The sequence below is a fragment of the Pygocentrus nattereri genome, chromosome 14 (genome assembly GCF_015220715.1).
Source record: "Pygocentrus nattereri isolate fPygNat1 chromosome 14, fPygNat1.pri, whole genome shotgun sequence".
NCBI lineage: Eukaryota > Metazoa > Chordata > Actinopteri > Characiformes > Serrasalmidae > Pygocentrus > Pygocentrus nattereri.
In genome coordinates, this window is record NC_051224.1 from 1,019,706 (window position 1) to 1,037,490 (window position 17,785).

General features: G+C 45.1%; 1 long non-coding RNA gene across 1 annotated transcript in view; it reads left to right on the plus strand.

Moving 5' to 3' along the window:
- The first annotated feature begins 214 nt into the window (after positions 1-214).
- The window catches only part of LOC108437880, a 78,626-nt gene continuing 61,055 nt past the window's right edge, over positions 215-17,785 (plus strand). The window contains exon 1 of the long non-coding RNA XR_001858653.2: positions 215-834. This is a non-coding gene — a long non-coding RNA (uncharacterized LOC108437880). The remainder of the gene's footprint in view (positions 835-17,785) is intronic.

The window sequence follows — 17,785 nt, forward strand, 5'->3', positions numbered from 1 at the left end:
TGCTGCTGCGTGTTGTTTTATATTATATTATATTATATATTATGTTATATAATATTTAGAAACAGGTCGCCGTCTTTCGTTTTACGTTTAAAATCAACACGCAGTAGCGCGACAACCTGTGAGAAACTACATTTCCCAGCATTCCTTTGCGCGTGTACGGGTCAGGTGACCTCGGCAGATGGCTTCACGTGCAGCTCCTCAGATTCGAATGAGTGGGATTCCGAGCGCTGCGCTCGAGCTGGGAGTCTGACAGTGAGGAGCCGAGTGAGGAGCTCAGTGAGGAGCTCGCCCACCGCAGCCCAGCCTCGGGGTTTTCTCCAGGGTTCGCCCTGTGGAGCGACTGGCTTCCTCCCGGAGTTTGTCGTCGGGCGTTTTCAGTCCGCTGGATACTCTTTTAAGCGGATTTGCCACAGGAGGTTCACGCGTGGAGACCATGGAGAGAACGCAGTCCCTCCTTCCATGTCACGGAGACCTTCTGTGGAGTTTGACTTGGTGGATGTCTGCTCTGAGGAGGAGGAGGAGGAGGAGGAGGAGGAGGAGGACGAGAGGATACCCCTGTCTGTCTGTCTGTCTGTCTGTCTGCCACTTCAAACGGATTCCCAGCCAGCCCGCTGCGGATTCTCGGCTCTCTGGCGAAGCGCGCTCTCGCTCTGGAATTCTCTGGAATTCTCCGGCTCTCTCGGGATTAAAATGCCGCTTCTTGCGTGGATTTTGTGGCTCATTCTTTAGGCTCCCGCCTCAGAAATGGATGTTACCTCAGCAGCGCTGACCGTTGAAGTGCAGCGCCTTTGGAGTACGGCGAGGACATGACGCTCCAGGTGGACACGCGGACAGGTAACGCCAGCTTGTCTTACCTTTAGGGCTCTTGGGTTGAAGTGCCGTTTGAATATCGCTGGTTTAGAGCTGAACCTGAGGCAAGCCAGCAGCCCTGGGGTTCTCCTGCTCAGTGTGTGCCTCACAAACATTCACCTGTTTCCCAGAGCCGGTGCTGTCAGACCGTTACTCCGGTGCGTGTGAGCGAAACGGGGCTTAATTCAACCCACAGGGCACTGAGACTGCTTAATGACCGGACCAGGACATCTGCGTTCGGCTTGTTTCTCGTGACGAGTAAGCAGACAGTTTGAACTGGGTCATGTCATAGCCAGGCTTGGAGGCTCTGTTTTTCAGGTAACTTAGTAGGAACTAGCAGGTGTAGTTGAGTGCCAGCAGTGCTGTGGTTGACATGCCCTCAGGGTTGTGTTTAACAGAGGACTGTTAGGTTCTGTCCTGCGTGTCTGGAGGTGTGTAAACGTTGGCTTATTCACAGTCGGTGAGGCCTGGCACCTCGTCCATGGCTACACCAGTCAGGTGTGACTAGAGTAACATGATGTGGTTCCTACTGATACTTGGTGAAATGCAAGACACAAGGCCCCCGTTCATGCTGCCAGTTTATCAAAGGGTACATGGAGAGCTGTAAAAGCTGGCCTCTGTTGGGGCTGAATGGAGCAGAGTGGTCAGGACGGTTCTCTCTGAGACAGGGTTATCAAAGCCACAGTCTCTTGGCTACAGTAGATCATGCACCGTGCGTTTTTTGGATTACGGAGACAATGATGCCGCTGTTTTGGTGGGCAACACTGCTGCTTTTGTTGGACACTGACGGTTCTCATAAGAGTAAGATCCGTACTGGCGTTCCGCTCTGGAGCCCACCCCCGCCCTTCGCTGAACTCTTAAGTGTACACTATTAGACCTCTTTCCCCCCAGCTTAAGAGGATTTAGGGGTTGAGTAGTGCGAATGGCCCACTCCCTCCTCATTCTCCTCCAGCACAATTCAGCAGAATGGTCTCATGAGGACAGGGAAGCTGTCATGGGCATAAGGCTGCTATATGTGGGTTGCCTGGGCAGCCCTGCTCCTGTAAACTTCTCAGACTCTACAAAAACATTTGTGGTGCGTTAAACTGACCCTTATAAAGTGACCAGTGTCAAGGTCAAGAATCATTTGCAGTGCTCAGGTTTGCTGATGTTGTAGTAATAGGTGGGAAGTAGTAGGGGTCAGTTGGCAGCATGCTGTTTGCTGATTATTCAGTCGAGGCATTGCCTTGGGGCCTGAATGCCTGAGGCAGGTGATGGATTGCATTTTTTTTTTCAGGGAGTGCAACAGACGCTTCTGCCTGCGCTGCCGTTCAGGAGAGCGGGATGGAGAGCTAAAGAGGAAAAGGACATGTCCTAAGAACCCGGTTTGGCCTCCTCTCCTTCTTCCTGTAGTTCCTTAGCAGTAAAGAATTCTCTCTATTGTCAAGGCGGTGGACAGAGACCCCACTATGCGTCTGTGTACAGCGCAGGGTGATCTGGCCCCCCCTATGTACCCCCCCTCCATTAAAATCCTCTCTGAACAAGACCCCCTTTCTCCACTGAAGAGGGACCCTCTGTCTAACGCCAAGTGACTCTCATGGCGGGTATTGACGGTGGGACACTTGCTCACACAAAAGGAGCTGAAGTGTCAAATAAACTCGGTCAGAGCCCCCCGACACACAAGAATTCCTTTATCTGCCGCCCCGGGGGTGAGACAAAGACGGACTTTGTGTCCGCGAACAAGCCTTGACAAAACACCAAGGATTTTTTTTTTTGCGCAGCCCCCCCGAATCCCACTCCATCGCTCTTCTTCTCCTCCATCCTCTGGTGTCACTTTAAACCAGGAGCGGGAAGTGTCTGTGTGTGTGGGGGTGTGGAAATTTAGCTGGAACATCTGTCTGACAGAGTGAAGGGGCCGTGCTGGATTGGGTTCCCTTAACAAGCCTGTGGTACTCCATGCTCATAGACCTAGCTGTCAAAGCCTTTAACGGGCGGAAAATGTACCGGAAATGTGATTTTTGGGTGGTTTGGGTGGTTAAGTGGCCCATAAAGGTCTGAAAAGGGCCTTGTCAAGGGCAGAATGTGTGGCGTGGCCATGCTGAAGGAGTCGACTGTGGTGTTATATGATACAGCTGTGGTAAGCCACAGCCGAGTTATGCATCAGGGCTCAGACGTGCTTCGAGTACCGTTTCCTTTGCCACCAAAGATTACCTACGGCTCACCAAGCAGCTGTCGGAACTGGAGCGTTTTTGGGAAGCTATTCCAACCCAAAGCCCAACGTATTAATTTAAATGGATTGGGGAGGATGTTGAAATCACAACCTCTTGTTCAATATGATGACCTGCACACTTGATGAATTGCTGTTCCTGACAGCTTCGTGTTCCGACACAAGAAAATTCAGTATCTATGTGAATTTCACGCCAGTAGTAAACAGAGTTTTACTACAAGGTTATTTACATGTTCACCTGCACCAGTCTTCTCATGATGAAGCCTAGCGAACTGCTGCGCACCCCAAATCTCACCTTCTGGACTTCCCTGGCCTTTGACTCTCCTCAGAGAGAGAGGAGGAAGGTGTCACGCAGCAGAGGCGCTGGGGTGTTAATGGTGTGTTTACACGCTTGGTTCGAGGTGCTGATTTGTCATGTTTCTCACCTTCTCTGAGCGGCTGTGGGCATTTGTATGAGGGTATATTCATGTATGAAGTAGCCCTGGGAAGTCTGACCTTATGGTGACCTGTGGTTAGATATGGAGACTGCCTGAATATCTGTGCTTGACAAGGAGCGAAGCACTGGCTCAGCACCAGGGCATAGATCTGAAACTCAAGATGGACTGAAACGCTACAGTTTGTTTTTCCCTAGTAAGCACGGTGCTCCAGAGTGGTGAGGATAGTAAACACATCACAGTATTTTAATATTTTGACATTTTTATTGTACATATTTACCATCAAAAAGGCATTCCCATGAAAAACATATCAAAAAGTATTAATAGCATTGAAAAGCTTTCAAAAACAATCAAGATTTTATTTAAAATAGTACATTTTCACATACTGTGCATCGCTTCAGCTGGTTCAACTAAACCAGTTCTGCTCTCCTGGACTCCTGACACTGTTTGGATACCACAGTATACTCAGAAATGATGATGATGATGATGATGATGATGATGATGATGATGATATCATACAGACATATCAGTCACTCCTGTTTGTGAGAGTGGAGGGGGACCGTTATAGATCATTCCTATTGATAGCAGCTCTTGGCCATGCCCAAGCAGCTTGTTAAGTACAACATATGGATAAAGAGGATGTTTCCACCAATCTTTCTTTCTTTCTTTCTTTCTTTCTTTCTTTCTTTCTTTCTTTCTTTCTTTCTTTCCTTCTTTCCTTCTTTCCTTCTTTCTTTCTTTCTTTCCTTCCAGTATATGTAGAGTTTAGAATGGCTCTAACGTTTGTCTGAACAGGAGAGTTGTCATTTATTAGTGGTGTAGGAACAATGGGGAGCTTGTCTCCAGGGTGGTGGGGGCCTGGGCAAGGGGGCGGGGGGCCGGGGGGTTGTAGGTGCTGGAGTGGCCGAACCTAGGGAGGGTGGCCTGAGACTGGGCAGCCTTCGAGCAAGAACAAGCGCCTGTCTGACGGAGAGAACTGCTGACCCTTCCTGAGGAAAATGGCACCTTTGTTCAGAGGTGTATGTGTTTGTGCTAGTGTGTGGGAACGTGTGTGTGTGTGTGTGTGAGGGGGGAAAATCGCAGAATAGTCAGGCCAAGAGAGTTAGGAATTTTTTGGCTTTCTTGCCTTTGTGTGCAGTTTCTTGGTAAATAAGGTCTGAAGTCACAATAAAAAATAACATTGAAGGAACCGTATCGTCTGTATAAAAGACAGTCATAAACATAAACATTGCTGGAATTGCCGGAAAAAGGGCGGAATAAGGAATTTTTGGCTTGGTTCTTGGTTCCTCAGTCAGCAGTTTTGTTTTAGCATTTTAGTGTTTCTCACTCCGTGTCTCCATCTCTCAGTCATTTCTCTCTCCCACCCTCCGTGTGTGTGTGTATATGTGCGTGTCTGTGAAACGTCATATTACTCAGCTCTTTAGCAGCTTGGTGTTGACCTTGGCTGCATGCCAGATCCATGGAGGCGCTCTACTCCCCCATCAACACCACCCACCTCCACCCCCTCCCCCTTGGGGCAACACCAATTGTCTCGTTCCCCTAGCGAGGCACACGAATGAGGTATTGTTAAAGCACCGTGGGGAGGAGCAGGATTAGCCTTTTCCTTCACTTTCCGTAAAGAGCTGAGATTTGGGGCTCATCTCACAGCCAAATGCGATGGTCTGAATTCTGTCAGGAGATTGTCGTAGATGTTAATGAGTAAGCAGACTATTCTGTCCAGAGTCCTGTTCCTCTACTGTGTGGTAGGTAAAGTTAGAGATGGACGTAACCTAGATGGTACTAGATAGTCCACTTTCTCAGAAAGACTCTGGACAATGCAGTGAAGTGGCTTATTTACAGATCTTGGTCTGATTATGATGTTGGTGTTTATGCTGATTATGGTGTTTTTTTTTGTTTACAGGTTACGGCCTGTCTGTCTCTCTTTCTTTCTTTTTATCTCTCTCCACTCATTCATAGTTCAGCATCAGATACTCTAGCAAAGCCTTGAGTGTTCAGCCTGAGGCCTCAACAGATCAGACTGTTTTCTCCGTGCAGCTCCCACACACCCTCACCCACACACCCTCTGCCGTTACATACAGGTAGCATTAAGGCCAGCATGCATGAGCGCTCAGCCTAAGTGGTGGACACACATTCAAAGACACCTGCATCATCCACTTGGTGTTCGTGCTCTCAGAGTGGAAGTCATCAGACAAGTGCTTCAAATGAGCCGTAGCAGATTTACAAACAAGAAAAACAGTTGAGCTGTGCGTGCCAGCAGGTACCTTTATGTTCTGGTGGGACTTCTAAATTGCCTAAAAAGTTGGGAAGTTTGCTCTTTCATGTTTACATTTGCTTTCTAACGTTTGCCCTGAGCCTGTGTACTCTTTAAAAAACAAACATGGTCACCTCACATGCTGGCTCTTGACTTGTATCATCATCATCATCATCATCATCATCATCATCATCATCAATATCAATCATAGTTTCTTTGACTGAAATAGTCTTTTAAGTCCTGCAGTGCTGGTGTGGCGTTGAAATCAATTATGGAAAGAAGCAGGCGGATGAAGGTTGGTGCTCCAGTTACGGTGGGCCAGAGCTTTTAGAGGTTTAGAGGTTTGTTTTTTTCGTTGTTGTTTTGTTTGTATGTAAGGCAGTGATGTTCCATCCTCCTGTGTTCTCCTTGCTTCACAGTCACACCATGCCTCCTAACTTTAAGACCTGCTATCCAATGTGCCAGCACGCTGGGATTGCCCTTCTTGTTCAGTCTGCCTGGTTCACTTGCCTTTATTTTCTTTGCCCTTGTCCTTCAGGGGCAGTTCTTCAGGGAAGGAACACGTGTAATATCGCTCAGAACCACTGTACGTGACTTATAACATCCCACCGCTGGTGAGGTCAGAACAGAGCCTTTTCCAGTGCAGACCAAGAACAAATATTTCTTTCTGTCTTCTTTATTTATCTTATGTTTGGTCGTTTGAGTTCACTCTTCTCTCTTTTTTAAGTCTTCCATGTTTTATGATGTTGCTGCAAACTTTGTGCTTTCGAAAGGACCAGAAATTTAGAAGCTTTCCAAGATTTTCAGCACGACCTTCATTCTTACCGTCATTGACAGTACTTTATTGTTTATCCCCATCAAACTGGAGAAGGCAGAGGCAAGCAGATTCTGATGATGTGGTCCTTGCTGCCATCTTGAGGGCAACACAAGGACTTGCATTTGAAACAGCCACCTCTTGTGGTTGTAGTGTGAACTGTCATTCATGAAGATGAAAATGCAGTGAAAATGCTTAATTCCTAGATTAATTAGGTGGCTCTCAGGGAGAAGCTGCATACTCCTGCAGAAATGGGTGCAAGTCCATACAGTGACTTATTTCAAGCTCAAAATAAGCAGGTTGAGCATGTCGTTCAGTCTGGTTACAGTCAGTTTGGCGCAGTGGTTCAAACATGAGGACTTCATATATGTCCCCTTTTTCCAGGACAGCAAAAGCAAAATATGGTCACCCTAATTAGTGGCTTCATCATCATCATCAACATTGTTAGCAATATAAGTGCTTTTTACTGAATTAGGACTTAGACCCACAAAGCAAAAAGGCCTTTTTAACACCATAATCACCATGACATGACGGTGTTTATTACTTAACATCTTATTCATTAATCTGTTTATTGTGTATTTTGCATTTACTTAAAATATGGAGAATAGTGGCTGTAATGCTTTCTTTGATATTTCACGTAGACCCCTAGTGTTCATACTGCTTGCCATTAGGTGGGGCTGTGTTTTTATCTAAAATTCATGCATTGCATTTGCAAGCTTTTTATTTGTCTTTGCTTTCTGAGATGCACTTCTTTATCTTCTGATGTTGCAGTTGTTTATCACTGCAGTAATAACTGACAGTTTCAGCAGGGCAGGCTGTAACGGTGCTGTGTAGATTAATTAATTAACTTGTTTAGATGAATTATTATTAACTTCTTCTTTATTCTGACATCTAATGTCTTACATGCCTGTCATTGGAGTAATTGTAGCTTGTGATCTACTTGTTCCGTGCAACACCCTGTAGTGTAGATTTAGCGCCCCCTGCTGGTGGTTGGACCACACAGCAGGTCCCATGTTCCCGCCTCTGCTGCAAATGGGGTGTTGACTGCTTTTAGCGGTGCCGTACATGAAGGACTGTGTACCTTGATCTGATCTGTTTCTGGCCCGCTGTGAAAGGTTCACTGAGGATTTTTCAAATCACTGCAGTGCGTTAAGAATTGAGTAGGGATCCGTTATTTTGGAGCACCTTACTCCCAAATGGCATTACTTCACGTAGTGAAAATATTAGAACATTTTGGATGCTCTTCTTTTTTTTACTGGAGCAGCAATTACACTTCTGGTTTGCTAGATGAGCCCTCTGTTACAGACCGCAGTCTTATGTTAACATCATCTCTTATGGATCATCTCTGGCCGTTAGGCCGATCACGTTGGCATGGGAACTCAGAGCTATGGCAGCGCCGTGCCAGTTTATTAGTACTTTATTTGTGTGTACTTTGTATCTGCCCTCATTGATTACTGGCTGTTTTATTTTTGGCTTTTTTAGGAAAAGTGTGAAGAATCTTGGCCACAGGTGACTAGTAAGAAGTGAAGGAGAACAATACGACTTTATGGTAGAAAGTTAGTTCCCCGATTAACATCTGAGCTCCCTGAAACGTAAGGCAGGCTAAGAAAGTCAGGATCTTCTTGCCTTGGATAGACATGGATCAAACTAACATTTCCCTGCTACAGCCAGTACTATACACTGATTTACGAGGTAAGTAGGTGTACCTACCCAGGACCTACCCTTAGTGGTCAATTTATCAGGTACACAAATCATTTCAGTCTGGTTTGTAACTGACTGACTCAGTTGATTTGCATAACTTTTGCCCCCTTGCCTGTCAGTCATTGAATAGGGACCACCGCTAAGCATTTTCAGCACAGTAGTTATACCAACATACTAGTGACGTGTTAGTAGATCTGGTGCCGGGATCAGACACAGCATCGTTACTGGAGTTTTTATTCACCTCAGTGTAGGAGTGGACAGTATAGCGGTGTGTTATCTTATTATAATGGGTGTGACTGTATACTCAACCAGTGATGCTATTTAATTCAATTCATGATACTGGCCTCATGGTTTATTATTACAGTGTTTCTGTTACAGTACTTCTAGTACAGGGGTGCCCAATCCTGTTTCTAGAGTTCTACCGCCCTGCACAATCAACCGCCAGTCCTAATCAAACACACCCGATGCAGGCAATGAACGCCTTCAGGAGCACCTGAATAATAGAGACAGGTGTGTTAGATCTGAGCTCTCCAGGGTGGTAGATCTCCAAGTACTGAGCTCCCCTTTTCTTGAACACTGAAAAGCTTACTATGCCTGACTGTCGAGCACTTCAGACCACCTGCCCTGGACTAGCTGCCCACCCTACACTGATGTTCTAATGGACTCCCAGCTATTCCTACTACTAATATTACTGCTATTAATATTAGTAGTATAATAACTCTGTAGGTAGTCTGACCAGAGGAGGACGGGTCCCCCCTGGTGAGCCTTGGTTCCTCCCAAGGTTTCTTCCTCAGCTCTGAGGGAGGTTCTCCTTGCCACTGTTGACCCCCTGGCTTGCTCACCTGGGGGCTTTACAGTCATGTTAAAACTCTGTCTTTCCTGGAATTCTGTGAAGCTGCTTTGTGACAACATCAATTATAAAAATCGCTACAAATAAATTTGATTTGATTTATCAAATATAAATTATTAATCATTTATAGGGAGCTTGAAAGCTACAGCGGTCATTGTATAGTAACAGCATAAACTGCACAGTAATAAGCAGCTGATTGTATGATGTCTTAATTTATTTGACAATTTTTTTTTCTCTAGTTGCTATTTCTTTATACTGTGTTACATGTTGAGTTGAATTAAAAAGCTGCACTGTTTCCATCACCTTCTTAAAATGTGCCACTACTATTTTGGTGGTGCCTTTTTCAAGCGTGCAGTATTCCTGTGGTCAGAAACTGACCATAAGATTGACAGATAATTTCTGCATGGAACAAAGTTGAGCTGAAGTCTCTAATGTCCAGTGCATTTGGGCACGCATCTCCACTGATGCTGTATCTGAGTAAGCTTTGTGTTTCAGGGAGCTTAGATGATGAATCTAATTTGTTACCACTAGGTGGTGCAGCCCTCCTTAACTTCTTCTTAGATCAGTACAGCCAAGACCAACCAAGTGGCTCTGAAGGAACCTGCTTTAACACCCCTGCCCTAGAAAGCCAACCTGTTGCACACACAAAGCTTTGTGTGAGCTGCTAGACACGTAGACAGACAACTGTGCCCAATAGAAACCTCTGTGCAGTCATGAATGCTACTGCCATGAAAGTTAAACATATGCAACCCGAAATCGTTTAGATCTGCACTTAAAAACAATCACAACTATAAACGCCACTTAATAACACTGTAGCCAAAAGTGTTGCTACTGGAAATCAATGGAGAAGGCCTCCTCACACCAACCTGACAATGCACTAGACAGTAGATGACTTTTGTTCTCACCCAGGAATGACCACCAGGTGGCACTGTGGCTCCACGCAAGAAGGGTACATGCGCAAAGGATCAAGTGCCTTGAAAACCGAGTCCGACCCTGCTCTTGCTCTATGGAGTAATGATTGTAGATTGGTGCTATTATCTTCTTATTGCCCCTGTCATTGCAACTCATCTGCCTTTGAAGATCAAAGTAGCCCGTCTGGCTCTTTGAGTACCGCCACAGATAACCTTAATGTGAACTTCAAATAGGACAACCGTGTGCGGCATGCATCTGCTGGCCTCTTAAGACCCCCCCCCCTCCCCATCTGTCCTAGAAGTGATATTGTCTGCTATTACACAACCTGTACGTACACAACTTCATAGAAGTGCTTTTATACTGATGGCCAAACATGTCAAAGGCTGCATGTCGTATGTTCTACTTGTTTGGAGAAACTTTTGTGACAGTCAGAAGTGTTGACCGTTAAATAAAAAGCATGGTGTGGTCATTTTTCTGTTTTTTAAAGCAAAGCCAGGATTGTCTTGTTAATTCCAGGATGTTGTCAGTGTGCCCTGTGAAGCAGAAGACATGCGGAAACTTGGCGAAAGGCGGGTTCTCAGTTGGAGAGTGGCCAGCTCTCGAGCTGAAGAGGGAGGGCATGGCGGCAGCACAGGTGGCCTGCTTCATAAGCAGGTGGGGCGGACTGCGATTGGGTGACTGTAATAACCTGGGTCTAAACAATGCTTGCTGCTCTCACAGGTGTGGTACTGGACTTTGGTGTGTGGGTGTGTGTGTGTGTGTGTGTGTGTGTGTGTGGAAGGAGAGCGAACAAGAACACTTGTGTGATGGTATGTACTCTGCGAAAAAGCTTAGCTTATTTATTTATTTATTTTTTTTTTTAAACAAGCATGTTTACAGTCAGTTTGCAGTAACTTAATATGTTAAACTGAAAGATTTTTAGATCTTCTTATTTTACTTAAAAACTAAATGCACAAATAACAAAATGACTACTTTGGAAAATATGCAGTAACCCACACATAATCCCCTTGTTGTGTTATCTGCACAAGCATTTCCAGTGTTTAAACCACCTTTTGGGCCCCATAAAATCCTGTTAACAGTACATAGGGAAAGAAAACTGTCACATCATTAGATTTCATTAGTAGATCATTAAAGCAAAGCTGTTATTCTACTAAGGAGGACAACACCAGGAAGAAAATGCACTCAACGTCTTAAAAGCTTTGTCATGTTAACAGAACAGCAACGTTCCTGATTTGTCAGACAAAAGAAATGCAAGTTGTCCCTGGACTTTTAACAAGACTGTGTTCATTTTGCCTATGCAATTGCAGTTAAGCCTCTCGCCCATGAGCTTTAAGTAATTGTGGTTCCGGAAGAGCAAGAACAGTTTGAAAATTGAAGAGCTAGCAGTCAGCGCGATGGGTCTTTTTGAAAAGACTCTTTTTCTTGGCTTTGGAGCGTAACCCTCCTGCAGCTTCCACCCAGCACTCCTGCCTCTGCAGTCTCTTTGCCCATCGTCCTTGAGTGGAGCGTTATTATCTGTTTTGAATTGAAACTCTAACTAGAGCTATCGTATGGTTTTCTCTGGGGGGGCACAAAGGGAGAGGAACTCATTCTCGTTTCATGGGGCCACTGTAAGTAAACACCGAATGGCTCTCAGAGTTCTGCATACTTGAACGGCGACCAAATTTGCTTTCAACAAATCAGATTTGGTGTGATTTAAAACGCTTAGTTATGCAGGTTCCTGCCTTCAGGGATTATGGGGCAAGAGAGAGAGAGAGGAAAGGAGTTAGAGAAGGCGAGAGAGAAAGGTTCTCATGAGGCTTTGCTACACAGTTCGGGTTTTGCCAGCAAGCCCTGCTGTATGTGTGTTACAGTAGGCGTTGACTCTGTATCAGCGCCAAGTGTCAGCAGGGGTACAGCAACAAAATATCCCATTGGGTCAATCAGAGCTCTGAATCCACCGTCCTGCAGCCAATCGGAGCATGGCTGCACATGCAAGACTGGTCGGGCTTGAGCCAGTCAGCTCACGGTGAACAAGTCTTACTCTGTCGTCACTCGATAGGGTTATCAGAGTATTCTCAGATGAGAGCTTATCGCTTAATTACTGCTTTCTAGGGCAGCTGACATTGTTTGCTCCTCATGGGGATTTTATTTCTCTGTGTAGCATTTCCCTGTGGAAATCATCTGTAAAATATCAGTGCATCCCCTCTGCTTATCAGAAAGATAAGGGGTTTAACCAGTTGAATGCATGATTCATGCCGCCATAGCTGCACATGGTGTGAGATATGCCAGCCGTGTTTGATGTACAGGCTAGCACATGAGTGAAAAATTCTAGGCCTGACTATCTCGGCAAGTTGGTACAGCTCCAATAGGGTGGCACTGCTTGTGGAGTGAGTGTGTGCGTGTGCGTTGAGGTGTGTCTGAGGCCGAAGACTGTGGTTATGTGTGGCTGGTTAATTTTTAAACAGTCAGACGCTGCAGTTATCGTGGACTAGCTTTGAGTTTCTACTGTACTTACAGTACAGATATTTGCTGTCACTCAAAACTTTTTTTCTTCTGTAAGAAGATGCCAGAATTCGGATCGCCAGAGTACCCTAGATTGCTCAGATTCAGCTCCATGCACTGGGACTTTCCCGCTGAGAGTGCAACTGCTCATGCCCAGGCCTACTTTGTGTGTAGCCTGGGCAAAAGCAGTGGAGTTGGGTTATTGTCACTGTCTGCTTTCGCTCTCACACGCAAACGCTCCGCTCAGATTAGTGGAGTTCGGTCAGAAGCGGCAGCTGCTTTATGAGAGTCTTTTACCAGGCATGGCTGCGGTTTCAGCTTGGCACCTTTTAATGGGATTACCCTGTTCACTAACTACACAACTACACTGATCTCCACTACCCAACTACAGACTGCTTACCAGTCTATTACAGAAGCCACCCAGCCTTTGCACATTTAGTTGTCTCTCCTTCTGGTTTGGCAGCAAGAACTCAAATACAGAGCGTGTCCGTGCTTTTTTTTTAAATTTTATTATATATATATATATATATATATATATTTATATATATATGTATATATGTGTATATATATATATATATATATATATATATATATATATATATATATATATATATATTTGTTCTCAGTTGAGCCTGAGAAACCAGCCTAAACCTATAAAGTGATCTAATTTCAACACACACCTTTGAGTTTGTGTTGGTGCCTGCTTCTTCTTCAGACCATGCCACAGCAGCAAGGTTAATGGACATAACATTTGTTGAGTGCATTGGTTATGGATCACTGAAAGCATTCAGGAGAAGTCTGAGTGGCATGGGAATGGAAAATCAGTGGTATCTGGCTTTGGTTTGAACATGTCTGGGGCCATCAGGGACTGAAAAGGAAAGGTTATAGGTAAGGCTGTCCTCTCCAGCCCTAGTCCAGAAGTGTGGCGCCATGGCTGGCTAATAGGATGGCCTTGGGAGCTTACTCTGTGTTCCCGTCTGCATGCAGACCTTGGTCGGTGTTGGACGTGTGGAAAAACTGAGAGGCCTGAAGTGGTTCTTATTTGAGCAGCTCACACTCACTTATCGACTTTTAACCATGCTTGCAAGTGATCGCCAGTCCCTTCACCCCTTGTGTCTCGCTGTCCTCCATGGCAACGCCAAGTTGGAAGAGGCGGCAGTGGTGGGCTAATAAAGTGCACATGTTTCTGATTGTGAGAGAGAGGCTGGCCTTCTTGTGAAATCCCGCTCCAGTATTAAAGGCCAGTGATCTGCTCTGTTCTCTGGGTCTGAGTTGGATGTGTTTTTTCAGTGGCATGGTTAAGGCCCAGAGGATCTATGTGGGAGCTAAAAACTGAATTCCGTTCTCATTGCTGTGTACTAAGAGGTTGTTCTCTCTGCTTTGTGTAAATTTGTTCTTTATTAAGTAGAGCTGAATAAAGTAATTGCTGCGTTTGAGTATGGAATTTGAGTTGGTCTTCACTGGGCCTGTTCTTGGACGATACTACTTCTGCATTAAAACCTGCTGATACACTGCCTGTGATTCCTTTCTGTTTAATAGCTGTAAGATGCCTATTCACGAATTTAGTCTCCAGCAGGTTTTGGCTGTCTTTGCTGTTTTTTAGAGCTCAGCACTCATTACTGAGTTCAAACGAAACGGCTCCTAATTAGGCAATGCTGTGTGTGAATATATGTGAGTACGTATGTAAGTGTGTTATCGAACGAGGCCAGTTTGGTAATCACCCAGCTCAAATTTTACAGCTCTATGCCATCACTTAACGACACTGGAACGAGATGCGCGTGGAGCATTCACACATTGGTGAGAAGCAGAGAACAAAGTAGGTGCTTGTTGCAACGAGATTAAGCGCTAATTAGGACTCTCCAATGCCATGACAAATTGGCAAACATAAGATCAGCTTCGTCATGGAACAAAAATCTTTGATTTGGCCTGATGAAAAACAAAAAAAATAAAGGCCACAAGAAGGAGAGAGCACATCAAAATAGATTATTTACTCAAAACACAAGGAAGAAACGTCGGGAGGGATGGAAGTCGAGGCCTTCCCGTAGACTTGTTGAATGTATGAATTGGCAGTTGTACCACATGTTTGTTATTGTTCAGGTTTTTGTGAAACTCAACAGAAAACACATGAGTTGACTCAGAGAAAGAGTTTAAAGTGCCCCTTAAAATTAGTCGGGGGTGAATTGGTACCATTCATGGATCTTCCCAGAATCACATGATTACACCCAACAGCGAGGAGTGGAAGTTGTTCATTTTTTAGACAGCGACCACCTGACAGTGCTCTTGGCTTGTCCAGTGTCGTAAAAGGCAACATTTAGCCCAAGCATAAAAGCTCAACAAAGCCATAAAAACACCTTGCGATGTCTGGGCCTCTGTAACACGGTCGTTAAGCCATAAACCTCAGTTTGTCAGGGTACAATCAAAAAAAAAAAAAGGCAGTGAAAGATGAATCGAGACGATCTGGCTGCTGTACATTCATAAACCTGCACGAGAGCTTCTGCGTTCCTCTAGTAAAATGCCACACACACACACACACACACACACACACACACACACACACTGCTTCTGCTGGCCGGCCCATGGCCAGAGCCTCTGGCAACGCTGGCTCATTTGTGGTGGGAGTTTGACGTCACAAACAGTTCAGTTAGATTCCTTGAATGGTTTGTATGTTTCTTTTGCTCTTTGGCAAGTATACTGTGTTTTTATTTAGTGTACTAGTTAGCAGCTTAAATGTGCTGAAGGAGTGGGAAACATTTGAGAAGCTGTGTTCTCTTATGTGCTCCTCGTGCAGCTGTCTGTCCGTGTTCGTGGTACTGAGGGAGCAGAACCCTTGCATTGTGCTTTTTTGTCAAGGGCAATATGACGATGCGTTGTAGTTACCATAAATTACATCACAGTTACATTCGATTATATAACAATTTTCTGAGCGTATTGTAGATCATCAGTACTCAAACACTGAGCAGCTGTATGTTTATAACTGAGATAGCATACTTGGCCTCATCAACACAAAGCATGCCCCTAGAATTGATGCCCACTGGTTTTCATTAGTGTTTGTTAGAAAGTGAAACCATTACAGTCCTTGGTAATTCTAGCAGTCAGGCAGGCTATTTAAGAATATTGCCTTGTTTTTAAGACATAGGATAGATTATGGTATGGCATCATTGCCATAAAACTTGATATAGCCAGCATCTTAATGGAGAACATTAAGAGCAGTCCTTTTTATGAAGCCAGATCAACAATTGTTTACAACCGGGAATATCATGGCTGTAGGCTAGGTTATCTCAGCTTGCTTTCAGGAACCTAGCTAAACGATATTCAATTCAATTCAACTTTATTATCATTATACAATGCAGGGTAGTACAGTATATAACGAAACACTGTGGGGCGAATTTTCCAGTGCAGTAATAAAAGATGCATAGTAAACAGGGCAGAGACTAAAGACAGTAAAAGACAAAGTGTGCGTGGTCAGTAGGTTCAGGTGTTGAACGTAGCCAGATGTGCACAGGCAAGTGTTACAGGTGCACTGGACGTATAGACAGTTAGTGCATAGTCAGATATTCAAGTGTATCAGGTATATAGACAGAAATGTGCTGGTGAACTGCAGTCCAGTAAATGCAGAAGTACTAGTGGTGTAAACAGTGGTCTGTATATAAAGTGTACAGTGCAGGTGGAGAGTAGCAGCATAATCTTCAGCATCAAGTCCCCCAGCAAGTGCTAATTTATTCCATCCATCCATCCATTTTCTAAGCCGCTTCTCCGTCAGGGTCGCGGGGGGGGTGCTGGAGCCTATCCCAGCAGTCTTCGGGCGAAAGGCAGGATATACCCTGGACAGGTCGCCAGTCCATCGCAGGGCAGACAGACAGACACAGACAGTCACTCACACACTCACACCTAGGGGCAATGTAGCATGTCCAATCGGCCTGACTGCATGTCTTTGGACTGTGGGAGGAAACCAGAGAACCCGGAGGAAACCCACACAGACACGGGGAGAACATGCAGACTCCACACAGGGAGGACCCCGGCTGCCCGGCCGGGGAATCGAACCCAGGCCCTCCTTACTGTGAGGCGACAGCGCTACCCACCACACCACCGTGCCGCCCCATGTGCTAATTTATTGTTTCTGGTAAATTATGATGACATACCTTTACTTTTCCCTTATTCAGAGAGACTTTTCATCAAATCATCCTATCTAAGTAATCTCCACGTGATTGGCTATGCAAAGCTGGCCATTCAAACTGTTTTTACATGTTGTGTTTACTTTTACTGGAGAACATCGGTACCTCTGTGCTCAGCGTTGTCTCCTTTGCATGTAGTGATTGTCTTCATCTTGGAAAAGGATTCTGTTGTTGACTCTGATTTTTCTTGTTAGGTGTTTTTTGAGCAGCACAGCCTTTTTTGTACCTGGTGACGCAGGTCTTTTACCAGGCTTCTGCCCTGTTTTCTTAGCTGAGCAAAGGAGATGGGACTGGAGGAGGGGACTGTGGTGTTATAGAGCAACGTCTTATAAAATGACTGACAGGAGGTCAGTGCTTTTTATCAGGTTCTACATATTTACCACATTATTTGTTCTAGTGAGAAAAAACCCAAAGGGCTAATTGCACCTTTGAATGTCTCTTCCAGCTTATCGAACCTCAGAAACACTAAATACAGTCATGCGTATTATTGTGCATTGTAAAAATGTCTTCAATCATTAAGATTATATTTTTGCCGTAGTGCCCGTCCCTAGCTACAGATTTATTCCGTGGTCAGACCAAACGGTATCTGACCCAAGATATTAGCAGCCACATTAGTAGTGAGCAACTGGTTGTCTGCTGGCTTTCGTTACTTGGTCACACCAGCATTGTTTCAGACTCCCTTTTCTCGTTATGATCAGATGTTGTTTTCGTGGTCATTGAGTTTGACCAGATCTGTCCTGATCATATACCTTCTCTGAGGGAGTTCCCTTCTTCTTGTCCTTTTTTATTCGTCTGATGACCATTGTATTAGTGAAACAGCGTTGCTCTTCCTCTGTGTCCGTCTTTTTTTTGGGTGGCAGGATAATGGTATGGCCCCAGACTCAGACGTGTTCATAAATAAACGCGCTGCTGGCTCTGCCCCACAGTGATGGCTCCTGTGTTTATGTTCCAGGCCAGCGGAGGCCCCTCTGTCCATCTGTGCTCTGTGTTTCTCTCATGCTGGATTTCCCTTTCTCTTAGTCCTTCTCCCTCTCCCTCAGATGGGTCCAACATGTGTTTGTGGGTACTGCTGGAGTTTGTGTCTGTATTATGCCTCCATAAGCCATTATCAC